Source organism: Manis pentadactyla, chromosome 3 (genome assembly GCF_030020395.1).
Source record: "Manis pentadactyla isolate mManPen7 chromosome 3, mManPen7.hap1, whole genome shotgun sequence".
NCBI classification, from domain to species: Eukaryota; Metazoa; Chordata; class Mammalia; order Pholidota; family Manidae; genus Manis; species Manis pentadactyla.
The window spans coordinates 99,727,207-99,746,675 of NC_080021.1; the positions used below are offsets into that span (position 1 = coordinate 99,727,207).

At 44.7% G+C, this 19,469-nt stretch overlaps 1 protein-coding gene across 2 annotated transcripts in view; it reads left to right on the forward strand.

Moving 5' to 3' along the window:
• The window catches only part of CCDC3 (coiled-coil domain containing 3), an 81,082-nt gene that overhangs the window by 27,646 nt on the left and 33,967 nt on the right, over positions 1 to 19,469 (forward strand). The gene's annotated exons all lie outside the window — the stretch shown is intronic.

The following is a 19,469-nucleotide window of genomic DNA, read 5'->3' on the forward strand; positions in this document are numbered from 1 at the left end:
TCTTAATACCCCCCTACTTCTCCCCCCCTTATCCCTCCCTACCCACCCATCCTCCCCAGTCCCTTTCCCTTTGGTACCTGTTAGTCCATTCTTGAGTTCTGTGATTCTGCTGCTGTTTTGTTCCTTCAGTTTTTCCTTTGTTCTTATATTCCACAGATAAGTGAAATCATTTGGTATTTCTCTTTCTCCTCTTGGCTTGTTTCACTGAGCATAATACCCTCCAGCTCCATCCATGTTGCTGCAAATGATTGGATTTGACCTTTTCTTATAGCTGAGTAGTATTCCATTGTGTATATGTACCACATCTTCTTTATCCATTCATCTATTGATGGACATTTAGGTTGCTTCCAATTCTTGGCTATTGTAAATAGTGCTGCAATAAACATAGGGGTGCATCTGTCTTTCTCAAACTTGATTGCTGCATTCTTAGGGTAAATTCCTAGGAGTGGAATTCCTGGGTCAAATGGTAAGTCTGTTTTGAGCATTTTGATGTACCTCCATACTGCTTTCCACAATGGTTGAACTAACTTACATTCCCACCAGCAGTGTAGGAGGGTTCCCCTTTCTCCACAGCCTCGCCAACATTTGTTGTTGTTTGTCTTTTGGATGGCAGCCATCCTTACTGGTGTGAGGTGATACCTCATTGTAGTTTTAATTTGCATTTCTCTGATAATTAGCGATGTGGAGCATCTTTTCATGTGTCTGTTGGCCATCTGTATTTCTTTTTTGGAGAACTGTCTGTTCAGTTCCTCTGCCCATTTTTTAATTGGGTTATTTGTTTTTTGTTTGTTGAGGCGTGAGAGCTCCTTATATATTCTGGACGTCAAGCCTTTATCGGATGTGTCATTTTCAAATATATTCTCCCATACTGTAGGGATCCTTCTTGTTCTATTGATGGTGTCTTTTGCTGTACAGAAGCTTTTCAGCTTAATATAGTCCCACTTACTCATTTTTGCTGTTGTTTTCCTTGCCCGGGGAGATATGTTCAAGAAGAGGTCACTCATGTTTATGTCTAAGAGGTTTTCGCCTATGTTTTCTTCCAAGAGTTTAATGGTTTCATGGCTTACATTCAGGTCTTTGATCCATTTTGAGTTTACTTTTGTATATGGGGTTAGACAATGGTCCAGTTTCATTCTCCTACATGTAGCTGTCCAGTTTTGCCAGCACCACCTGTTGAAGAGACTGTCATTTCGCCATTGTATGTCCATGGCTCCTTTATCAAATATTAATTGACCATATATGTCTGGGTTAATGTCTGGATTCTCTAGTCTGTTCCATTGGTCTGTGGCTCTGTTCTTGTGCCAGTACCAAATTGTCTTGATTACTATGGCTTTATAGTAGAGCTTGAAATTGGGGAGTGAGATCCCCCCTACTTTATTCTTCTTTCTCAGGATTGCTTTGGCTATTCGGGGTCTTTGGTGTTTCCATATGAATTTTTGAATTATTTGTTCCAGTTCCTTGAAGAATGTTGCTGGTAGTTTCATAGGGATTGCATCAAATCTGTATATTGCTTTGGGCAGGATGGCCATTTTAACGATATTAATTCTTCCTAGCCACGAGCATGGGATGAGTTTCCATCTGTTAGTGTCCCCTTTAATTTCTCTTAAGAGTGACTTGTAGTTTTCAGAGTATAAGTCTTTCACTTCTTTGGTTAGGTTTATTCCTAGGTATTTTATTTTTTTTGATGCAATTGTGAATGGAGTTGTTTTCCTGATTTCTCTTTCTGTTGGTTCATTGTTAGTATATAGGAAAGCCACAGATTTCTGTGTGTTGATTTTGTATCCTGCAACTTTGCTGTATTCCGATATCAGTTCTAGTAGTTTTGGGGTGGAGTCTTTAGGGTTTTTTATGTACAGTATCATGTCATCTGCAAATAGTGACAGTTTAACTTCTTCTTTACCAATCTGGATTCCTTGTATTTCTTTATTTTGTCTGATTGCCGTGGCTAGGACCTCCAGTACTATGTTAAATAACAGTGGAGAGAGTGGGCATCCCTGTCTAGTTCCCGATCTCAGAGGAAATGCTTTCAGCTTCTCGCTGTTCAATATAATGTTGGCTGTGGGTTTATCATAGATGGCCTTTATTATGTTGAGGTACTTGCCCTCTATTCCCATTTTGCTGAGAGTTTTTAACATGAATGGATGTTGAACTTTGTCAAATGCTTTTTCAGCATCTATGGAGATGATCATGTGGTTTTTGTCTTTCTTTTTGTTGATGTGGTGGATGATGTTGATGGACTTTCGAATGTTGTACCATCCTTGCATCCCTGGGATGAAACCCACTTGGTCATGGTGTATGATCCTTTTGATGTATTTTTGAATTCGGTTTGCTAATATTTTGTTGAGTATTTTTGCATCTACGTTCATCAGGGATATTGGTCTGTAGTTTTCTTTTTTGGTGGGGTCTTTGCCTGGTTTTGGTATTAGGGTGATGTTAGCTTCATAGAATGAGTTTGGGAGTATCCCCTCCTCCTCTATTTTTTGGAAAACTTTAAGGAGAATGGGTATTATGTCTTCCCTGTATGTCTGATAAAATTCCGAGGTAAATCCATCTGGCCCGGGGGTTTTGTTCTTTGGTAGTTTTTTGATTACCGCTTCAATTTCGTTGCTGGTAATTGGTCTGTTTAGATTTTCTGTTTCTTCCTGGGTCAATCTTGGAAGGTTATATTTTTCTAGGAAGTTGTCCATTTCTCCTAGGTTTCCCAGCTTGTTAGCATATAGGTTTTCATAGTATTCTCCAATAATTCTTTGCATTTCCGTGGGGTCCGTCGTGATTTTTCCTTTCTCGTTTCTGATACTGTTGATTTGTGTTGACTCTCTTTTCTTCTTAATAAGTCTGGCTAGAGGCTTATCTATTTTGTTTATTTTCTCGAAGAACCAGCTCTTGGTTTCATTGATTTTTGCTATTGTTTTATTCTTCTCAATTTTATTTATTTCTTCTCTGATCTTTATTATGTCCCTCCTTCTGCTGACCTTAGGCCTCATCTGTTCTTCTTTTTCCAATTTCGATAATTGTGACATTAGACCATTCATTTGGGATTGCTCTTCCTTTTTTAAATATGCTTGGATTGCTATATACTTTCCTCTTAAGACTGCTTTTGCTGTGTCCCACAGAAGTTGGGGCTTAGTGTTGTTGTTGTCATTTGTTTCCATATATTGCTGGATCTCCATTTTGATTTGGTCATTGATCCATTGATTATTTAGGAGCGTGTTGTTAAGCCTCCATGTGTTCGTGAGCCTCTTTGCTTTCTTTGTACAGTTTATTTCTAGTTTTATGCCTTTGTGGTCTGAAAAGTTGGTTGGTAGGATTTCAATCTTTTGGAATTTTCTGAGGCTCTTTTTGTGGCCTAGTATGTGGTCTATTCTGGAGAATGTTCCATGTGCACTTGAGAAGAATGTATATCCCGCTGCTTTTGGATGTAGAGTTCTATAGATGTCTATTAGGTCCATCTGCTCTACTGTGTTGTTCAGTGCTTCCGTGTCCTTACTTATTTTCTGCCCAGTGGATCTATCCTTTGGGGTGAGTGGTGTGTTGAAGTCTCCTAGAATGAATGCATTGCAGTCTATATCCCCCTTTAGTTCTGTTAGTATTTGTTTCACATATGCTGGTGCTCCTGTGTTGGGTGCATATATATTTAGAATGGTTATATCCTCTTGTTTGACTGAGCCCTTTATCATTATGTAGTGTCCTTCTTTATCTCTTGTTACTTTCTTTGTTTTGAAGTCTATTTTGTCTGATATTAGTAATGCAACCCCTGCTTTCTTCTCACTGTTGTTTGCTTGAAATATGTTTTTCCATCCCTTGACTTTTAGTCTGTACATGTCTTTGGGTTTGAGGTGAGTTTCTTGTAAGCAGCATATAGATGGGTCTTGCTTTTTTATCCATTCTGTTACTCTGTGTCTTTTGATTGGTGCATTCAACCCATTAACATTTAGGGTGACTATTGAAAGATATGTACTTATTGCCATTGCAGGCTTTAAATTCGTGGTTACCAAAGGTTCAAGGTTAGCCTCTTTAGTATCTTACTGCCTAACTTAGCTCGCTTATTGAGCTGTTATATACACTGTCTGGAGATTCTTTTCTTCTCTCCCTTCTTGTTCCTCCTCCTCGATTCTTCATATGTTGGGTGTTTTGTGCTGTGCTCCTTCTAGGAGTGCTCCCATCTAGAGCAGTCCCTGTAAGATGTTCTGTAGAGGTGGTTTGTGGAAAGCAAATTCCCTCAGCTTTTGTTTGTCTGGGAATTGTTTAATCCCACCATCATATTTGAATGATAGTCGTGCTGGATACAGTATCCTTGGTTCAAGGCCCTTCTGTTTCATTGTATTAAATATATCATGCCATTCTCTTCTGGCCTGTAGGGTTTCTGTTGAGAAATCTGACGTTAGCCTGATGGGTTTCCCTTTATAGGTGACCTTTTTCTCTCTAGCTGCCTTTAACACTCTTTCCTTGTCCTTGATCTTTGCCATTTTAATTATTATGTGTCTTGGTGTTGCCCTTCTTGGATCCTTTCTGTTGGGGGTTCTGTGTATTTCCGTGGTCTGTTTGATTACTTCCTCCCCCAGTGTGGGGAAGTTTTCAGCAATTATTTCTTCTAAGATACTTTCCATCTCTTTTCCTCTCTCTTCTTCTTCTGGGACCCCTATAATACGGATATTGCTCCTTTTAGATTGGTCACACAGTTCTCTTAATATTGTTTCATTCCTGGAGATCCTTTTGTCTCTCTCTATGTCAGCTTCTATGCGTTCCTGTTCTCTGATTTCAATTCCATCAATGGCCTCTTGCATTCTATCCATTCTGCTTATAAACCCTTCCAGAGTTTGTTTCATTTCTGCGATCTCCTTTCTGGCATCTGTGATCTCTTTCCGGACTTCATCCCATTTTTCTTGCGTGTTTCTCTGCATCTCTGTCAGCATGTTTATGATTCTTATTTTGAATTCTTTGTCAGGAAGACTGGTTAGGTCTGTCTCCTTCTCTGGTGTTGTCTCTGTGATCTTTGTCTGCCTGTAGCTTTGCCTTTTCATGGTGATAGGAATAGTCTGCAGAACTGGGACGAGTGACGGCTGGAAGGACTTCCTTTCTTGTTGGTTTGTGGCCCTCCTCTCCTGGGAGAACAGCGGCCTCTAGTGGCTTGTGCTGCGCAGCTGCGCGCAGACAGGGTTTCTGCTTCCTGCCCGGCTGCTATGGAGTTAATCTCCGCTGTTGCTGTGGGCGTGGCCTGGCTCGGGCAGCTACTCCAAAATGGTGGAGTCGCGTTGGAGCAGGAGCTGCTGGGAGGCTATTTATCTCCGTAAGGGGCCTCCCTGCTCCCTGCAGCCCAGGGGTTAGGGTGCCCAGAGATCCCGGATTCCCTACCTCTGGATTAAGTGGCCCGCTCTGCCCCTTTAAGACTTCCAAAAAGCACCCGCCAAAACAAAACAACGACCACAAAAAAAAACAAGAAAAAAAAATTTTTTTAATAAAAAAAAAAAAAAATTTTTAATTAAAAAAAAAAAGGTGGTCGTTCGTTTTTCTTTATTCTCCGGTGCCAGCCTCAGGCCTCTGCTCACCGGTCTTTCTGCCCTGTTTCCCTAATATTGGGGTCCCTGTCCCTTTAAGACTTCCAAAAAGCGCTCGCCAAAACAAAGCAGCAAAAAAGCAAAAAAAAAAAATGGTCGCGCGCTTTTCTTATGTCCTCTGTCGCCCAGCCTCCAGTGCCTGCTCACTGTTCTTGCTGCCCTGTTTTCCTAGTATCGAGGGCCCTGCACTCTGGCCCGGATGGCTGGGGCTGGGTGTTCGGCAGCCCTGGGCTCCGTCTCCCTCCCGCTCTGCCTGCTCTTCTCCCGCCGGGAGCTGGGGGGAGGGGCGCTCGGCTCCCACCGGGCCGGGGCTTGTATCTTACCCCCTTCGCGAGGCGCTGGGTTCTCTCAGGTCCGGATGTGGTCTGGATATTATCCTGTGTCCTCTGGTCTTTATTCTAGGAAGGGTTGTCTTTGTTATATTTTCATAGATATATGTTGTTTTGGGAGGAGATTTCCGCTGCTCTACTCACGCCGCCATCTTCCGCCCCACCGCATCATTTGTTTTTACCTCCAATAAATGTTTATTGAAGCAAATTCACTGTAGCCCTCAGGGAACTCATAATCCAGTGGGGGAGTAAGGCACATAATCAGATAAATTGCAACTGGTTGTTAAAATATGGCAACGGACATGCACACAGTACAGAGGTAGCATGGGTGAGAACCTAGTCTACCCAGCAGAGGTTGGAGTTAAGGGCATATGATCAGGGAGGGCTCTGGGGAGGTCACGCCTGACCTGGGTCTTAAGGAGGAGGGTCTTATTTGGCTGGGTCCTCTGGTATTTCAGGCAAAGGACACTGAATGTGCAAAGGCACTAAGTCATATGACAGCTCCACGCACTTGGAGAATTTAAATTATTCAGTATTGCTAAAGAATAAAATTCAAGATGGGGTGAGAGGGAAGAGAAAGGTGTAGCTAGAAAAGTAGAAGGAACTGAGATACAAAGCGATGTCCCGGGCCTGACATAGTGCTTAGTTTTGGTGATACTATCAAAGCATTTCAAGCTGGAGATAAATAATCTTGGTTCTGTTTCTAAATAGTTCTCTAAGCCTAGCTGAGTATATTTATTGCCCCTGAGTGAAACATAGTTTCTTCAAAGGGTTAGGGTTGATGTCCATGGCAGTAAATAATTGTTTTTGAGTTTGGGGATTATCCTAATTCATTCCTTCATTAAATTATTCATTCAGCTAATATTTATTGAGGGCCTCCTATATGCCAGGAACTCTGAGGAATTAAGGGCAGAGCAGTGAGCTAAACAAAACCTTTCCTTGGTGGATCTTCCATGCTGACTGGTGCTCAGTAGGTATTTCTGGACATTGTTTGGCCATGCAGAAGGTTTGGGGAGAAGTGCACAGCCTGGTTTTTGGTCTTTTCTGATTCTGGCACAACCATTTTGGCTCTTTCCTCTGTGGGGCTACAAAGAGCCTTTTCTGTTTGTACCTTCATCCCCCCTCAGTCAAAGGGTGCACTCTTGGCCATCTTTGGTGAAGACGCCAGACGCATGAGCTCAGGCAATGTGTAGCTGGGGGTTGAATTCCATGGAGGGCAAATCGCACAAGCCATAAAGGAGGAATTCCCGCAAGAACACAAACTATCCATTTATTTAGTTAGAGGCTTCCAAATGCTGTTGGCTGGGGCCCACACAAAGAAGAACATTTTAGAACCCAAACACAAGTTATACAAAGTAATGAAAGCAATGCCCTGATACTTTCTATTCATCCTTCTTTAGTTACCCATGGTGCTGAGTTGGTTTCACAGCCCCCCTGTGACTGGATCATAGCCCCCAGGCTGAGAAACACGGCATGCAGTTGGGCATTCCTTGCCTTTAAATAAGGGTTTAAACTTTCTTTATGTCTCCTGGTTCTCACCAAGTACTTGTTGATGGATTGTTTCAGCTTCTACTTGGCCTTTCATAATCCAGCTGTGCACAGACTGAGCCATAGATGACCTGGTCTTTGTGTTACCAGGGACACCCAGTCTCACATGCCCGCTGCATACCCCGCCCCTCCTGAGGCACCAGGGCTGCCCTGCCACTGTGACTCCATGTGGGCATTACATGCAGTGTGTGGGGAGAGACGCTGCTCCCACTCCCTACCTTACAGGGGGTCTTGCTGTCTGCTCTGAATAAATTATCAGGACATGATAACTTTCCCTTGGGGAGACCTCAGGTCTGTGCTTGTGCTGCCAGATCTAGTGGGGGGCATGGGCTTTTCTGAGGGTTTCTGATGTGGGTGAGAAGGTGGGACTTTTAGAAATGTTTATTTTCTCTCTTCTGATGGTGAACAGGAGAGAATCTGGGATAAGAGGGCAGATGACAATCAAATGCACATCTTTCTGAGTTCAGCAAGCCTGACATGCTGAAGCATTTCATGTTGTTTGTTCTAATAGAACAGTTCCCCTCCTTCTGCTGTTTGCTCCTGACCTGATCTCAGTCATAATGGCTGGAATCGGATAGAGTGATGGATGAATTCCTTCCTTTAGATTCCTGCTTAGCATTCCAGAAGTGCAGTGTCCCTTTTCTATTGCAGTGAAAAAAACCCTTGGGCAGAAGCAGCCTCACGGTTCCTTGGGTTGATTCTTTTTCTTAAACATATACTACTTTCAGGGCTGCTTTGCAGAAAAGTTCCTGTTAGCCTGAATTCTCAGGCTTGATCACAGTTTATTTATTCATTTGATAAGTATGTACTGAGCTCCAGCATGTCTGGGGAAGCCCTGGGGTGAGTCAGTGCTTAAGTGAGAGCTTCTAGAAGCCTGGACAAAGAAGTGTCAGCTGCCAGGAGGAGATGGGACTGGGTCTCTGCCTTCAGGGGAATTTGGATTATGGGAAGGGGAAGCTGAAGGGCTCAGCCTGGAGAGGAGAGAGTGGGGTAGCACAGGAGGGGATGGTGTGCCAGGAGAGATCACAGGTATAGGCACCTAAAGCAGGCCCAGAGAGACAGATGTGGTGCAGATCCCAGTCCATTTGCCTGCCACTTTGATGCATGCATCCCTAGGCCTGCACAGTCACTGAATGTACAGAACCTCTGCCTATAGTCAGCACCTTGTTTCTTGCAAGTCTCTGCACCATTGTGATTGCTTCCAGAGAATTCCCTGGTTTCTACCTTCCTCTGGTCAGAAAACTAGATATTGTGGTATTAATGGAATAGTCTTTTGTCCAAGAATCTGATATGACCTCCTCAAATAAGCCAGGCTATTCTTTCTGTTGATTAGAACCAAGAGACCGCTAATATAAATTCTCTCTCAGTGAGCAAGCCATTCATGTTGTGTTGGGTAAACTGGTATGTATTCTTTAGGATTAGGTTCAGCTCAAGGATCAGCAATCCCAGGAGGCGTAGGTAGAAGTTTATTCCCTGTCATGTGGAAGTCAGATAGTCCACACTGGAATGGAAGTCTGGGGTCAGGTTCCTGGTCTGGTTGCTACTTTGCTACTAACTTCAACACTCAATCTAAGATGTTCACTCCAGCTCCCGCCCTCACGTCTGCATTCCAGCCAGCAGAAAGGAGAAAAGGGTACAAGAAGGACATGGCTTTTCCCTTTATGAATCACTTCCCAGAACTTGTACACACCACTTACACTTATCTCTCATGCTGGGCTTATTCAGGTGGCTGCACTTGGCTCAAGGCAGGTGGGGAAATGTGGGCTTTATTCTGGTACTCTCCGTTACCTAGGATAAGGGAGAGCCAATATCGAGGGGCCTTGACAGTGGTGTTTGGCTCTTCTGCTCTCTTCCCTCCCAGGAGCCCGAGAGGTCGTCTGTGATGTCACTGCCTGCTCACCACCAGCTGCTTCCCAGGCATCCCCCTCATGTCACAAGGTAGAAAAGGACAGGCTTCTGAGCAGTCTTGAATGCTGCCCCAAACTTTTGGTCTTCAGTGAGTCACCAGATATTTATTTAGTGCTCTCAGTGCTCTGAGGCATCAGACATGGGGTCTACAAAGGGCAAACCCCCTCTGACAGTGAGCTCACATTGGGGTTGAAGGGAGAGGTCAGCCACTGAAGGAAAAGTCCTGTGAGTGGAAAGAAGGGGTCTGAGGCAGATGCCACGTGTGTGTATCACCTGTGTGCCGTCCACCACATCAGATTCTCACCCTGCCATGCCAACCCTGTGAGGCCATGCTCTCCCCATTCTGAGGTCAGTGTGGGGTGGCAGCTGAGAGCTGGGCTCTGGAGTCAGACTGTGGCTTCAAAGCCTGGCTCTGCCACTTCATGGCTGGGGCATTGCAGATCTATTCTCTAGGCCTCAGTTTCCTCATCTACAAATGGGGGATGATGCTGATAATGGCAAGCATCCCACAGGATTGTCAGGAAGCTGTGCTGAAGCATAGTGCCTGGCCCCTAGTAAGGCTTCTGCAAATACCAGCCATTATTACTATTGTCCCAAGGGAAATTGGCAAGCTGCTCATTTCTTCACGCAAGAGGCATTTTATTTATAAAGTATTATAATCTATTCAGGTGCTAAGCACCTCCTGTTTGCCTGGTTCCTGGTGTCTGACCACAGAGCCCAATATTATTTCTGCTCTACCAAAGGGCTCACCCTGCTCCTCCCCACTCTTTGACTAGGGAACCACCCTGACCCACAGGTGACTACTGCAGAGATGAATTAGTCCTGTTCAGGGATCAGAAGCCAGGGCTCCCCAAATGTAGTGTCCCTCTAGGCACATCCATAATGTGAATTTTATCAGGGTAACTCTCACAGGGCTGGAAGGCTTCAGGGTCCTTGTGAACTGCCCCAGTGCTGTCTCCTGTGTGCCAGTTGTAGATCTGAAATGCAGCCATTACATCCACCTCAGGTTCCCAACTATAAAATCTCATTCCCAGGAGCAATAAACTGGGCTTGGCTTAGGGAAAAAACTATTTCAATTACTCATTTTCCAGATGTCTTATTTTTCTTTTTTGTGTTGTTGCTTCTCAAAATGAAATAGTCTGATGTATTTTGAGCTGTTTTCTTTTCTGAGTAAAACATCTGCCAATGAGATTTTTTCAGAAAAATCAGTACGTTTTCAGGCATCTAGGTCTGGTATGTTAACATAGAAGTACAAATAAAGATGGTGAGGCCCTGAAATGGGCATTTAACCCATTCTGGCTTGGTCTACACTATTTTTTAAAGCCTCCAACTTCCTTTCATGAGCTATGGTGGTAACTAACAATTTTTATGTTTGGGAAATTTGAGGGTTAGCCAGTTAGTATATTTACTAAGTCATTGGCTATAAGAAGTTACTTTTTTGTCACTCTTAATGGAATTGACCAGGCCTTAGTTTGGGCCTATAGGTAATTATCGTGATTTGGTCAGAATCTCTATCATATCAGGCAATAATATGCTTCCTGGCACCCACTGAGAGTGACCTTCGGCATGTCTAATTTATTCTTAGAGGGCAGCTGATATCTGGACAGAATTGATCCACTTCTGCCATTTATTACATATTAATTGCCTTTTTTATAAAATATAAAGCGTCCTCTTCATGCTGCTTAAAACCTACAGGTTCAGTGAGTTGAGCACTGGAGTAGGAATTTACCTTATGCAAAAGGACATGCGTCCTATTGGGATGGAAAAATTAGAGGATGCAGGTATGTTAAGGCGTAGGGAAGGAAGCTGAGGAGCACTTATTTCTGTGCATATGTGTATGTGTGTGTGTCATACACTCATACCTTGAGCCTATATTTATCTCTAAAGTAGGAAGCAAAGTCCTCTGCCAAGAGTGAGAAGAGAGGTGGTCGGAGGGATTTAAGGAGAGCGTGGAAGGCTAGAACATGCTGTTGTAAGGAACAGGAAAGAGCAGTGACTTGACCCACAGGAAGGGGAGTTACCAGGCAGAGTTGAAGTTGAAGATGCTGAATTTGTAGTGGAAGCAGTCAGCATCTGAGGGGCAGGCGGAGAGAAGACCGATCTCTGGCTAGATCAGGGGCCAGTGTTTTGCTGGGGGTGTTTATTAAAAGGACAAAAAGGCAGGGGGGTGAGGGTGTGGACAAGAACACAGTGAAGTTATGGACCATTGATTCATTCATGCATTTAGTTATAAATATTTACTGAGCAACCATGGAGACAGCTTGATGAGGTAGGGAAGGGGTGAAGAGGGGAGTAGCTGGACACACTTGAAAAACATGGAAAGTCAGGTGATTAGAAGCCTCGGGGGGCCAGGAAACAACAAAGGGGGTGAGGGCATGAGAAATCTGGAAAGGGGGTAATGGAAACCAGTGTTGTACTAGCCCAGTATGTGTGCTAGGTGGTTCTGGGCTCTTTGCACACATTAACCCATTTAAATCACTCAGTATTCCAATGAGATAGAATTATTATTCACATTTTATAAGCATGGGATGATGGTGTTACTTGTCCAAAGTCTCCCAGCTTGTGGGTGGCAGAGCTGGGATTTGAACCCAGGCAGTCTGGCAGCAAGCCTATATTTCCTCACTGTACCACACTGCCTCCAGGAACTCCGGGTAGAATGGGACGAGGAGAGTTAAAGGTGGAGTGGCTCCAGGTGGTGACGGTGTTGGAACTACCGTAGGAGAAAGTGGCTAAAATCAAGATTGTGGGGTGCACTCTCCATGTGATTACTGGTGGCCCCTAGACTGCCAGCTGGACCAGGGGGAGGGAGGACTGTTGACTGGGGGCTAAAAGCATTTAGGAGTGTTGGATGGTGATCCAAAGGCCAGTGGATAACAAAAGGAAGGGGTGGCAGTGGTGGTAAAATTAATGGCCTGAGCCCCAAAGCTCAAGGGTAACAGGAGGAGGAATAGCTCAGCAAAGCCTTTGTCGGGACAGGAAGCTAAGCCGCCTCCCGGCCCTGAGCCTGAGGGATTGGGAAGCTGTGTTCTTGGGGAGGAGCCAAGCTTCAGCGAAAGAAGGCAGATGGAGGAGGGTCCTTCTCATGGAGTGGAGATGTTTGGGGATTTATTTTCTACACTACAGAGGTCCAAGGATTTGGGAGGGAGAGAGTTGGGGGAACCTGGGTGAGAGGCATAAGGACACAGGAAAGTGGAATGAAAGGAAGGCTAAGGATGGGAGGTTGAAGGGGGCCAGCCTTTTCTGGGTGATGACTGGGACGTGGGTGGACTTCGGCCTTCATGGTTCCACGTGGGGCCCTGGTATAGACCGCACAGGTCTCCGGGCAGGGTGGCCTTCCACCTGAGCCCAATTGGCTCGCCATGAGCCGGCAGCTTGCCTTTAGCCACAGCAGCCTGCTAGGAGTGGGCGTACTCTGAGTCAGCAGGGTTTTTGACCTTTCACGTACTACACAGCTCTTGGACAGCCTAGCGAAGCTTATGGACCCCTTTTCAGAGTAATATTTTTAAAAGCATGAAATAAGATGCCCAGGATTACAAAAGTAACAGATTATCTGTACGCTGTTTATCACAATCTAATAAAACAAATTTGGGATATGGAAATACACATGTCCTATTATTAGCACATCATAAAATAAGAACTAGCAACAGGTCTAATAACAATTCTAATTTCAAAGTAATGATGAGCATAGATAATATACTGAGATATAATGTGAGCTGCAGAAAATCTGTGATTTCTACCAGTGACAAAAGTCTTGCTGTGGCTTGCTGAACATGAGCATCACAGAAAGAATTGTCGTATTTCAGTTGGAGATTAGTGCAAATGAATGCATAATATTTTCCCACCCAAATCCACCTAGTCTCTGGGTGGCGGGGGCCCCTGACTAAGAGCCCCCACATAGAGGAAACACACACATGGGACTTAATTCTTGAAATGCGGACAGTTTAGGATTTCTAGCTTTTTCCATTCTACCCTAAATGCTATATGTTGTAAATAAGTAATTAGAACCTGGTAACGCTGATAACTGTTGCTAAAGCTTGTGAATATGGTATAGTTGTCAGAGCTTTACATTCACTTCTGTCCCTCACTGTGTAGAGTCAGATTTGGATCAGAGCCTGGGACACACATGTCCCTGGAGTCCTCACTGATGCCCTGTTCTTACACTCCCATCCCTTGCTCTGAGCTCCAGATCTCCTTCTAGAACTGGGTTTCTCAGCCTTAACACTGTTGACACTTGGGGACGGATACCTTTTCCTGGTGAGAGATGGTCCCGCACATCACAGGGAGTTGGACAGCATCCCTGGCCTCTGGTAGAAGGAGCTATTCTGCCATTCATGACAGCCAAGATGTCCCCAAAGGCTGGCACAAGTCCCTTGGGGGCTAAAATCGCCCCTGACTGAGAACCGTTGCTCTAGGACATGGTTTCAGTTGTAAACCCAATGGTGGCAGCCGCCATCTGCCACAGCAGTTGTCAGTGGCACAGGGAGACAGTTCTGCACATATCAAAATGATATCCCTCCCTTCAGTGCCAAATTAACCTCTTAATAACAACACAGAGAAACATTCACAGATCGAGAGGAACTCTCCTCCCAGTCCTGAGAAGAGAGCACTTTATGTTATTCACAATATTTGTCAACAGAAATTAGGTAATGCTTTTCCCCCAGATAATACATGCTTATACTCTTCACTCTGCTCTCTGTCTGTGAACTGCATTTGTGACACAGAGTTTTTTTGAGGACGTATTGCAAACAGATGACTTGTTATCAATGAATAGAAAATAAACTGAAAAGGGTTAAGTTATTTCATAGAGAAACTTTACAGTCTCTTTCCTGGATGGCTTTTTGGTAAGATTAGAGACGTATCTGGTGAAAACAATTTGGCCAAAGTTCTGCCCAGAGCAAGTGCTGGATGACCTCTGGGATTTGGTTCTAACTGTGGAATTATGGAAAATGAAGAAAGTCATCATCACCAGTTGCTCCCAAGTTAGCATGCTATATAGACATGTGAAGTGTAATTTTATTCAAAAATGAAACTCAACTATGAGTTATCATTTCTTTCCCACTTTGTATTTGTGCTGCCCCAGGTATGAAATAGGAGGCAGAGAACAGACTGCTCAGATGCTGCCCCCTCCACCTGCCGGGGCACCAAGGGGCAGGGCAGGAAGGTGGATCCCTAATGACAGACTGGTCCAGGTTCACATCTCCAACTCACTGATTCGTGTCCTCCCTTGGGTATCAAGTGCTGTGACTCCCAGAAGGACGGGGGGAGGGGAGATTCCAGAGAAAACTGCGGAGGAAAAGCGATCATCTCCTGCTTTCTCTCTCTTCCCTCTTGTCTTATTCTTAATTCCCCTCTTCTCTTCTAAGCCTGGGGCTTTGAGGACTTTTTCTTCCCAAGATGTTGGCTGTCCAAGCTCTCCGAGAAAGAATGAAGTTTGGATTTGCTGTGGGCAAGGGTTGGAAATGGTTCCCGTGGTGCCGGCTGACTAACTCCTATGCCTCGGGCCACGGTTGTCAGAGCATCTCCTCCAAGTGCTGAGGATGTCCCTATTAAGTTGTATTTGAACAGCATTGTGATGCCATTTACCTGGCTGTGTTTGGACATGCTGGGGTCTGGGTGTGCACATCTGCATTCCTTGACGGCTCCCATCTGCCCCAGCAGGCCTCGAGGTTAGAAAAAACTTACTTATGAATTGGCATTGTCATCTCCTTCGGATCTAGGGGGGCCCCCTGAAGCCCTTTCTCAATTTTAGTTACTTTTCTGGATTGTGTGTGTAGCTTGGGACTGACTATACTTGTGAGTGTAGTGCTCTTGAAATGCAGACTTCATTTCACTTGACCTTAAATTTAAAGAAGCCTCTGCCCCTGATGATTGTAAATGGTCCATGGGATTCTGATGTGTCTCAAATTGACTGAAATTGGTTCAGAGAATTCCTTAGGCAATGAGAAGCAGTCTCTTTGGGGTATTTTGGAACAAAGAGCATGCATCAGAGAACTCACTCCCAAACTTCCATGTTACCTTTCTTTATTGATATGGTGGTAATCATCATCTCTAAGAGAGATCTTTAAGGAAAAAAGATCTTTTTCTGTCATTTTTTAACACAAATGATCCAATTTCTCTTAAGAAACCAATGGCCTCTAAAAAAAAAAAGGTGTGGGGGAGGATATTATAGCACAAAAGAGACTCAGGACCTGTAACAACCAAATGCAATACAGGGGCCTTGTTTGGATCATGATTTAAACAAACCAAATAATGTATCTGTGAAGGCAGTCATACTGAGTTCTAGCTAATATTGAGGAATTGTTATTTCTGTTAAGTGTGAAAAGGATTGGGTGATTATGCATTTTAAAAAATGTCATTATCTACTGGGGAAGCCTACAAAAGTAATTTTGCATCCGGTGTTGTGGTGACTGGGATTTCCTTAAAAATACTCTCAGAAAATTCCCGGGGAAGGCCCTATGGAGAGATGAAACAGGAGAGGCAGCGTGCTGGGAGCTGCTGAAGGTGGGTGGTGAAGGGTGTCTGGGAGCTCTCACTGTACTCATTCCTCTACTTTTATGTGAGTTTGGAAAATTCCAAAACAGAGATTTTCTTTTAAAGATTCCTTTTCTGGGTGGAGGTGGAAAATCAGAGCTGGCAAACATCCCATCAGCTGACAGGAGGAAGGCCAAGGCATTGGGTATCTTTCTTCGCTGCTGATAGCGTCTGAAAATCTTTAAATACTTGGTTTTTTACAAGATGGAAGTTTCTTTGAGGAAGTGGCTATGTTGTATTTATCTTTGTAATGTCCACAGTGCTAAATCAACATTTCCTAGTTTATATGATGTATTTTTTATTTGTTTGTTTTTAGGGGTGTGAACATTTATGATTATAATGTCTTCACACTGAGTTGACCCTTGATGCATGTCCCATTATTCTGAGTAATACTCCGTGTGCTGGAGTCTGCTTTGCCTGATAGCAGTATAGCCATGTGAGCTTCCTTATGCCAAGCACTATATATAAATCTATATATCCTTTGCATCCTTTAACTTTCAACCTATTTATGTCTGTGTATTTAAAGTCCATTTCTTGTGAACAGAGTACAGTTGGTTTTTGCTCTTGTGTCCAATTTGATCATCTTCTTTTGATTTGACAGTGTTTAGTCCTGTCCTATTTAGTGGTTGGTCTAAGCCTACCATCTTACACTTTGTTGTTTTCTATTTGTCCTGTTGGTTACTTGACCTTTGCTCCCACCTAAATAGAAAAACAGGATGCACAGTGAAGAAAGTAGGCCTTCTCAGCATGGGTAGATTTAGAATTTCCAGTGTCATTGTTCACATCACATTCCTTGGAAAGAGTGCTCCTCGAGCACAATCCCAGCACATCATGACTGAGGACCCCCTGGAGCTGGGCATCAGGGCAGTCCTGCCCGCCTCGCATTGGGCCTCATCACTAAGCCCACTGTTGCCTGCCATCCTATGTTCTGTTCAGCCACAGTTCTTGACCTACTTGAGAAATACATAAATGGCTTCAGTATCCCATCCAGGGGAGCTTAGGTATGTCAGTTTCTTAGGCTCAAAATTTGATGATCACCATGAATTACACACAGCCCAGTGCACAGTGTAGAGACCAGCATGTTGTGACTAAGTCACAGCAGTCTGTACCTGCCTCTTGTGACTAGGTCACAGCAGTCTTCAACCTTCACCTGTGCTCCCCAGTCCATGCCATGGATCTTGTTTGATTTCTGCTCTTGATTGTCCACCTGTTTCTACCCCACCCAGTGTCCTAGACCCCACCCACACTGGAGCACCGCCCTGCACTCCAGCTGCGTCCCCAGTGTCCAGCTGCCCTTCTCTGCTCCTGCCCATCCTCTCCTCTGGGTCCACCTATTCCCTGGACTCATAGATGGTGGCTGCCTGGCCTGCTGCTGGGCTCTAGGCACTCGCAGTGATTTGCCAGCTCATCAGGGAGGTGTATGGGCTGATCATGGAGGACCCTGCTTCCTGTGCCTCATGGGCACAAATACCCGCCGGCAGATTCTCCCTCTGCAGCCCAGTGAGGCCTCCTAAGGCCTGTGCTCCCTTGTGCGCTGGCCTCACGGGTTTCTAGCCCCTCCCCACCCTGCTCCTTCTTGAGCTTTCCCAGCCCTGGGCAGACCATCTGTTAAGCACAGTGTTCCGCATCCACATGAAGATCGGTGAGAGAATTTCTTGAGATGCAGGGTCAGACCATAAGGGATCTTGAAAAATATAATGTGAGAAAATGGTCCTGGCGGCCAGGGGTGTTCACCTCGGGATAGGATGTGGAGAAGCCATGAGGCTGTGAGGACCCTTTGACATGCTGCCTCGGTTCTGTGTGACTCCAGAAGCAAGAGCTCAAACCACCTGTTACATTTTGGTGTAAGGTGCACGGGTGTATCTCCCTTTGGGATGGGTAGCTGTGCCAGGAAAACAGTGGGCTGGATGCCAGGCATGGTCAGAGTGTCCTGTCACTGGTGGGTGAATGACTGCCAGAGGAAGTGGGGGTTTGCCTTCCCAGGGTAAGTGGTTGCCTCCAGGACCTTGAAACATTTGATCTGATGGGTTTTGATTTTGAAATTATTCTTGATAAAAACTGAGCCACAGAGGATTTTAGAGATCTTGATGATCTTTTGACTAGGATCAGTTACATATTGAATATAAGCCAAAGGAGTGATGAATACACCCCAGTTTGGGGACCTTAGAAGCCCTCCCACCAGCTGGATTTCTCAGCCCCTCGCAGCATCTCTGCAGGCTTTGCTGTCTATATCCCTCTCTGGAACCCCCTCCGCATCCACCTGCTTCCTGACGGAGACCCACTGAGCTGACCTAGGTCTTTTGCTCCCCAGTGGAATTCTCCTGGGACCCTGTGTTTTATTCAGACCATCTCTGCCTCCCAAACCTGTCTTTGCCTCTGAACCAGATGGGTGGCTCTCTCTCCTTCAGCACACAGAAGCTTCTAGAACTTCAAGCTAACTCCATCCTCTGTACCTGTGCTCCATGCTACCAGGTCTGCTCACCGTCATCGGTTCTCACCTTCCACCCCTGCAAGTCTTTCTTGAAAATCTCTAGCCACCCTCACTTTGTTCTCTTCTACTCTCCACATTCCCCCACACTCTTGGGACCCAAGTTGCTATCATACTTTGGAGAGTCTCATATGCAGGCAGACAACACACAGACCGTGACAGAAAAGTAGAAGTTGCAGCCTGGATACTCCAGTTTGAAAATCTGTGTTGCCACAGTGACATTCAGAGGAAGAAGTCAGGGATTTTTAGAGATCTGTAGAAAGGCAGTGGATAGGAGCAGGGAAATTAATGTTAACGGAGGCCCCTTGTGGAGAACACACCTGGCTGTCCCACTTAGCCTATTCTCAGAGTCATCAGGGTTTAGATATTCTTAGGCTGACAGATTGGCTGCCATGGCAACACAGTTATAAATTCTGTTTTGGCAACGAATTTTCACTTCAGAAGGCACTCTAGGATTTTTCCTTCAACCCACAGGCCTAGGATTTCCTAAAACAAAATGGAAGAATATAGCGAGTTTGATTTTGCTCAATAGCCTTTGTTTCCTCCTGGTACAATGCTTTTTGTGTCTTAAGCCACACTATGTGGCAAGGTAGTTTAAAGACAGGATGGGAAATATGGAATGTCCAGTTCAATGACTTCTTTACAGTTTTCTGGGACATTGAGAAGGACTCTTAAAATTCAGAGCTTCAACTAGGAACTTGCATGATTGTCACTGATGGTACCAGATGCTTAAAGTAGAAATTGAGGCTGTGATAACTTCTGCGTGAAACCAGTCTCCTTCAACGCACAAAACTGAGCTCACTGATGACTCTCACACCAGACCTAGTGTTTCATCAATCCACCAAAGGAGGAGATTCCACACTCTGGGTTTCACTGCAAAGCACAGCCATTCCTTGGGGATGTGTGCATTGCTGAGTTCAGGCTTCCTGATCAACATTTGCAAAGATTCCCATGGTAAAGAAGGTTGTGTCCATAGACGATATGCTAAGTAGGATTATTGACTTGAGCAGTTTAATGCACTTACTTTTATTGAGTACCCAACAAATTCCAGGCATGGAGTGAGGGTGGTGATAAAGACACAGACACACACACATGTTGCCTTCAAATTAC